Source organism: Mobula birostris, chromosome 14 (assembly GCF_030028105.1).
Source record: "Mobula birostris isolate sMobBir1 chromosome 14, sMobBir1.hap1, whole genome shotgun sequence".
Classification (NCBI taxonomy): Eukaryota; Metazoa; Chordata; class Chondrichthyes; order Myliobatiformes; family Myliobatidae; genus Mobula; species Mobula birostris.
In genome coordinates, this window is record NC_092383.1 from 74,666,104 (window position 1) to 74,673,612 (window position 7,509).

Here is a 7,509-nt window from a genome sequence, read left to right on the forward strand (position 1 = left end):
CCGGGTCTGGTCAGGGCAGGATCAGACTCGACGCAAAGTTCATTCTAGGAAATGTACCGATTATAGGGTCCCTCATGAAGAATGGCGGCAGCCGAAGAGACACAGTAAGTGGCAAAGTATGCGTTGGAGAGCACTGCCCTAAGTGGTGGGAGGAGGGTGGGCAGGAAGGAGTGGTGATTGAAAAGCTTTTTGTTTCTGAGATTGTCAGATAGTGATGAAATGAAACAGCAATTTATGATGTCTGAAATGTTTGTACTTTATTTTGCCTCTATTGCGTCATCACACATCAGGCCAAGAGTTTTGAAATCAACATTTATTGGCTTGCAGATCAAAAATCTATACAAGCAGACAGCACACACAAAAAAAGTAGATTTGGATCATCAGGTCTGCATTGTCTCTTTGCTAAAGAAATCTAAAGCTAATCCGGCTGGCCTGATCCTTCACTGAAGTCTAATATTCATTTATTTTTCCTTAAAATGTACAATGGATTCTCTGTCTCAATACACTCGGGATCAAAGCATACCATGCTTCAATAACGCTCTGAATAACAATTATTTCTCAAACTTCTCTGCCCGCTGTCTTACTGACCATGTTAAATTGATGACCTTTGTCACTAAGTAACTTACCTTTTGGATTATTTATTCTTTAACTAATTTAAAAAACTCTACTAAATCTCCTCTCATCGGTTCTCCCTGCAATGGGAATGTTCCTAGTCTCCGTTTATAATTCTATTTTCCAGTCTGTTCCTTCGTGTGAGTGATTCTGCTTGATACCTTCTCCTTCTTACAAATAAGTGGAAGCAAATAAAAGAGTAAGGGTCTGATTGATCGAGTTGGATGAAAAGGTCCAAATGAGGCTACCAGGAGCATAAATACTGGCATTGATAACCCGGGCTGAGTACATCACTGTTTACCTGATGTAAAACCACAGTCTGTCACCAAAGCATCATCCGTATTTATTGTTTCCCATTTTTTGCTGCTATTTATCTTACAATTACAAACCTTAAAACGCTGCTGGATTGTTATGTCTTTATCTGAATGCTCTTTTACTTTCTGGAAATCGTGCATTGGAATATCCAAAAAAATCATTGCCCATTCTCGATCTTCAATAATCTTCATTGAGCTTAAATTAAATAAAAAGGGTTCTTGAACTCTTGACCTTAAAATATACCTCATTGTGATCTTGATCCTTATAGCTTACCTGCACTGCACTTTGTCTGTAGTTGTTATACTTTTTTTTACTGCATTGTTTTTGTTTTACCTTGTCCAACATCAATACACTGTGTTAAGATTTGATCTGTATGCAGGACAAGTTTTTCTCTATTTAGCACGATACAGACAGCACTGTAGTGTAATGGTTAGCACAACATTTTACAGTGTCGGCAACCTGGGTTCAATTCTCACTGCTGTCTGTGAGGAGTTTGTACGTTCTCCCTGTGACCTCATGGGTTTCCTCCCGGGTGATCCGGTTTCCTCCCACAGTTCAAAGACGTACTGGCTGATAGGTTAATTGGTCATTGTAAATCATCCCGTAATTAGGTTCAGGTTAAACCAGAGGATGCTGGGCGACATGGCCTGAAAGGCTTATTGGGAATAAATAATTAAATAAAATTTAAAAATATCACTACGTGTGACAATAATTAATTAGTTCTATTTCCAAATTCCTTATTTTTTCACCTGAATTATGTACCGAATTCCCAATTGTCTGTGATCTATTTCACTGTTTTTCTCTCTATATTATTATCATCTGGAACATTTGCTCTTGTATCTGCTCGAACCAAGTCCCAATCATTTAAGATCAGAGGAAAGGTCATTGGCCCAACCTTCTGTTATCCATATTGGTAAAATATGTGAGGAAATTATAAATTTCAATTGGTCAGTGAGCTCACTAAATAATGTACTTTTTTAACCTAAACAAAAATATAAATAATGTTTTACTGTATATTGGGAGAGACATTTTACATGGGACAACCAAATTTACAAAGAGATAATTATCCAGTTTGCAGAACATTTCTTTGATCAAATAGGCTGCTGCATTTCTTAAATTACGGCATGAATACCCATCAGGAATATTTTACTGGGCCTGCAGGGCACCATAAAAATGCAAGTATTTTCTTTCATTGTTTTGCAGCCACACTTTTGCCAGCTGTGGCTCTGTGAGTAGCACACTTGTATCAGAAGTTTGTGGATTTGATTTTCCCTCTGGTACCTTGACCACAGAATCACTGGCTCATTCTCTTGCCATGCTGAGGGAGTGCTGCACAGTTGTAGACCTTGATGTTCAGGTGAGACTTTGAACTGAAGCCCTCTCTGCTCTCTAAGTATTATAAAATGTCCCCTGATATTCAGAAAAAGAGAGGACGTCTCTCAATGTGTTAGTCCACATTTATCTCCCATCTAGCATTGTTGCACTTTAACGTTTACTGGTTATTTTGTGTGGGAGCTAGCTGTGTTCAAATTGGCTGCAGGTTTTTCACATTATAACAGAGACTGCACCTCAGAAATATCTAAATGTTGTAAAGCATTTGAGATGTCCTAAAAGTGACGTGAATGGTGAAATATCAATGCAAGTTTTGTTTCATTTCACAATTCATTTATATTGCGCTTCTCGTGGTCTCTGAGAACTTTATAGCCATTGAAGCCAAGTCACTGTGTTAATGCAGGGAAAGACAGCCCCTAATTAGCATGGAGTGAACAGTGATCTGAAAATGACTAAATAGATACTTCCAGTGGTGTAGTTTGATGGATAAGCACTGGTCTGCCATGCAAAGAAGAATGTCCCTGCTCTTAAAATGATATGTTAAGTACAGCACCAAAGAAGGCCCTTCAGCCCATCAAGCCTATTTGCTCTTTGTTGAGAAACTCAGTCATTATCCTTTTCCAGTCAACATTTTCATTGAGATCCTAATTGCACTCAAGTAGATCTGTTGGACAGGCAATGTTGTTTGACACCAGACTCCCAAAACAATCTCTCAGTTCTGAGCTCTGTGACTGGGAGATATTACTAAGCAGACAGAGGGAAAGATTCAAGAATGTTCTGTAAGCCTCCTTGGAAAAGTGCAAGATTCCCACTGACTCCTGGGAATGCCTGGCCCATGACTGCTCAAAGTGGGGAAGGAACTCTGGAGATGGCATTCAGGACCCGGGGGCTGTTTCTCAAGAGTGCACAAACAGTAACTGGCAGAAGGAGCAGACCACCTTACCAGTTACCCACTTGCTCACCTCATCAGCCACTTCCTGCCTCACACTGGCCACTACCTCACAACCCATAAACTTGCAGTTAAAGTAAGTTATCCACAACTGGCTAAAAAGGAGAAAAATCCAATCAGCACCATTTCCCCATTCTATACTCTCAAACATTTACTCAATTCTGCTTTGAAAGCCACAATTGCATCCGCATTAACAATATCTAGAGGTCATATATTCCAGGTTGTAATGCTGACTGCTTTACTTGCTCTATGGAAAAAATAAATCCCTCACCTCACCCCTGGATCTGATAATCTGGATTCCTTTTTGATGAAGATACCATTGCATTGGAGAGGCTACTGTGGACGTTTGTCGCATGTTGCCAAAACTGATGTTTAGCTATGAGAAAGGTCTCAGCCCAAAATGTCAACCCTTTATTCATTTCCATAAAGAGTCTGACCTGCTGAGTTACTCCAGCATTTTGTGTGTGTTACTTTGGATTTCCAGCATTTGCAGACTTCCTTGAGCTATGAGAAATTATTGGATAAATTGAAGGGAGAGGTGTTATTAGGAATAGAGGAGAGGTTTAATTGAGCTGTATAAAGGCATGAAGAGTAAACAGATAGGTCGTATTTTCCCCTAGGCCAAACCTGAGACTTGTGGATTGGGTGCGTATTAAGGATGAGGTGTGTATGTTTAATGTAATTGTTAAAAGGATTAGAGAGGAGTCTGTGTTTTAACCAGGAGCGTTGTAGGGCGACTGAACTCACTGCCTGAATGGAAGTTGCAGGCAGAAACTCACATTGTAAGCTATGATCTACAGAACTTTGGATCCAGTGGGATTAGCTTTTGAACAGCACAGAGAAGATGGTTTGAAGAAGCTCATTCCATGACTCCATTACTTTAATGGGAATTGTTTTATTATTGCTACTTAGACCAAAATACAATGCTTTTCTTGAATACTATTCACACAAATTATTACACAGTGCTCTGAGGTAGTACAGGATAAAACAATAACAATGCAGATTTAAGAATAACAGCTGCAGAGAAAGTGCTGTGCTGGTAAACACTAAGGTGCAAGATCATAATGAGGTGGGTTTTGAGGCTGAGAGTCCAAGCTCTCATACTAGGAAACTATTCAAGTGTCTTATAACGGTGCAGTAGAAGCTGCCCTTGGTGGTATGTATTTTAGACTTCCGTGTCTTCTGCCCAGTGGTCGAGGGGTGAAGAAAGAATGTCGAAGAATATGCAGAGATCGTTGATTATGCTGGATGCTTTGGTATGACAGTGAGAAGTATAGATTGAATCCATGGAAGGGAGGCTGGTTTCCATTGGAATTCGAATAGTTTCTCTTTATTTACCTGATCTGAACTTGTCATTGGTTTGTACTCCTTTATTAAATCTCTTCTCATCTTTCTCCGCTCTAATAATACCATTGCCAGGTCCTTCAGTTTATCTATGTTTCAACCTCTCATCCCTGCAGTTATTTAAAAAAAATCCAATGGAAATGTTCACTGAAACTACAGACCTTTTTCATTTTAACATCTCCTCCAAAAGAAGACACTGCTGACAGTGAAGTTCTCCATCAAGTTAGACTTCTGAATTTAAGTTTATGATCTGGAAATTGAACCCGCTGGACTAGGCATGCCTAGGCATCATCCCTGATGAAGATGGCAGAGCTTGTCATTGAAGTGTGGGCTAAAATTGATATTTGTACCCAGCTGGAAGCCCGAGAAGAGTTTTTTTTTTGTCATATACTCTGGGAAAGTACTAGATCCCTTTTGAACCCACAACGTTTCTGATTTGATGAATGCTGCCCACTGAGCCAGAGTACTGGTGGGCAGTAATAGCCAGCAGAGTCAAGCAGACTGCAAACTTGGTGTCTAGGGTTTTTGGATTGCAGAGGAAGCAGAAAGTGAGAGAGAAAGTGTTTCACTGTTTCGAAGTGAAAATGCAAGAGCTGAATGGATGGAAAAATTGGTATTTGGAAATTGAGTAAAGATAACAACAGTTGGTATCAAATAGTTCTGATTGACTTTTAAACATTGTGAATTGATAGTTTAATATCCCTAAAAAGGAAGCCAGGATTTAGTTTCAGCCTCATTCTGAGATTTTGACATTGAACTTGAAAAGTTGATCAAATTCTCTGAATTATACTCTACTTGTTTTTGTTTTTTAAATTATTGGCTTATTATCATGCATTCTGTAATTTTGCCAGCAAGTTTTTCAACCTGTTGTAATGCCTGTACAAAGTTTTGAAATGAGGTCCATATTCAATTCTGTTTTCAGTCTTGGCTGAGTTTAGATGAGAAAACTCCTAGCCTTTTGTGGGAAGACATTGACCAATGGTCATCAAGATAATTATTGGTCTGTGAACCTTGCTACATTTCTATTAGGAAAACTAGTTTAGTATGATGCTGCCTGGATTAGAGAGCATGTCTTATGAGGAGAGGTTGAGTGAGCTAAGATTATTTTTCTTTGGAATGAAAGAGGATGAAAGGTGACGGATAGAGGTTTACAAGACAAAAGGAGGGTAGACAGCCAGAGACTTTGTCCCAGGGTAAAAATGGTTAATATGAGTGGACATCATTTTAAGGTGTTTAGAGAAAAATATTGGGGGGATGTCAAAGGTATATTTTTTACACTGAGTGTGGTAGGTGTGTGGAGCACACTGCCAGGGGTGGTGATAGAGGCTGATATATAGATGACATTTAGGAGATTCTTAGATGGACAGATAGGCAAAATAAAAATGGAGGGCTATGTGGGAGGGAAGAGTTAGACTGATCTTGGAAAAAGGCAAAAAGGTCGGCACAACATTATGGGTCATGGGCCTGTACTGTTTTAAATTCTATGTAAAATACACTTATGGATGGGACAGTCCTCAAATGAGGAATGTTCTGAAACCAACTTACTTATTATGGTATTCAACCCACTGAGTTCCCAACAGCTCTATCCACCCTGCTCATTTCCTCATAGCTCTGCAATTTATTCTCACTCTCTCTCATGCCCAGTAGTTCCCCTTTAGACAAACTTTGAATGGATAGTTAAGAGAATGGTGCCCACCAAACCAGCGGCTTCAGTACAAGAAGGTAAACTATAACTTTCTGTAAATGCGTTTGTTGTCCTTGCTCTGGTACTTTGCATTCTATGTGACTGTGACTCTCCATGCAATTAATGTAGAAATGAAGTCTTTCATTTGGACATTGTCCACTCAAGCCCTATTGTTAATGGATTTCCTGTGAAACCAGTCACATGCTGAGACTAAATTGGGGACTAACCACATGGTACAGTACTGGAGATGGCCAACACTACAATATATTGTTGCAAGGGTATGCAAGGTTTCTAAACTCTACTGATCCTCCTCTAGAAATGTTTGATGTGACCATGTAGAGGAAGCTTTGATCCACATTCTGAATTCTGTTTTAGTTCCTTGGAGCCATCTTCACTCCTAGTGTAGAAGGAGGTTTGGTTTGTACATAAACCTTGCTGTAGCTGTCCTCAGGGTGTGTGATGACAACACTGGATTCTGTTGAGTGAGAACTGTGATGTTCCTAAACGCTAATTGTCTTGGACTTCGCTTGTCATAGAATAATGAAATCTGGGTAGAAATTCTTAACTGAGATGCCTGCCTGAAATCCTGGTATTTTCACGTTTTCAAGGGACCACGAGTGCTTATAATAAGGAACTGAAGTGAGAAGTTTGTTCTCAGCACCAGCCTGACCAACAGAAACTCCATAGAAAAACTGGTCTGCCTTTGCTGACGTAACTTAGCCTTATGGCTCTCCGTTTCCTAATTGACCTCTTTATTGTATGCTAATTCTCTCAAGTGAAAATGTGTTCTAAGGTGTCATGGAGCTGAACAGTAGAAAGAAGCTCAGTCGTTGGCGAAACTTTGGAATTCCTATGTACAGATCTTACTGAGAACCTTGATATATTCTCCATTCAACAGAATTCTACAAAGTAAATTGTTGAAATAAAATCATAAAGCAGTATCGGATGATGTGCTGTGATATACAAGATAATGGGGGCTGCTCCTGGTCACTCATCTTTAGCTCTTGTCTTTTTCAACAATACCTTTCTGTTTATTTTTGTTGTCAATAGAGACATGGAAGCAAATTAAAGTCTCTGACAAAGGAATCATCAGGTGTTAAGGGAGGGGACAATAAACACTATTGAATAAACCACGGAACTTAATCAATTTACACCCAAATTGTGTGTCACGCAGGATATCTGCTTAGCTGTATGTAAACCACTCAAACTTTCTGATTAGATTCGATCATACATATTGATATCTGTTTTCATAATATATAATATATAAAAACCT

The 7,509-nt window shown here is 39.3% G+C and overlaps 1 protein-coding gene across 3 annotated transcripts in view; it reads left to right on the forward strand.

Moving 5' to 3' along the window:
- Positions 1-7,509, forward strand: part of foxp4 (forkhead box P4) — a 465,538-nt gene that overhangs the window by 11,410 nt on the left and 446,619 nt on the right. The window contains exon 1 of one of the 3 annotated variants that reach the window (XM_072278679.1): positions 33-104. The exons of the other annotated variants lie outside the window; for them this stretch is intronic. The gene's annotated coding sequence lies outside the window, so the exon portion shown is untranslated. Of the gene's footprint in view, positions 1-32; positions 105-7,509 lie in introns of those variants that run through there. 3 annotated transcript variants of the gene reach the window in all.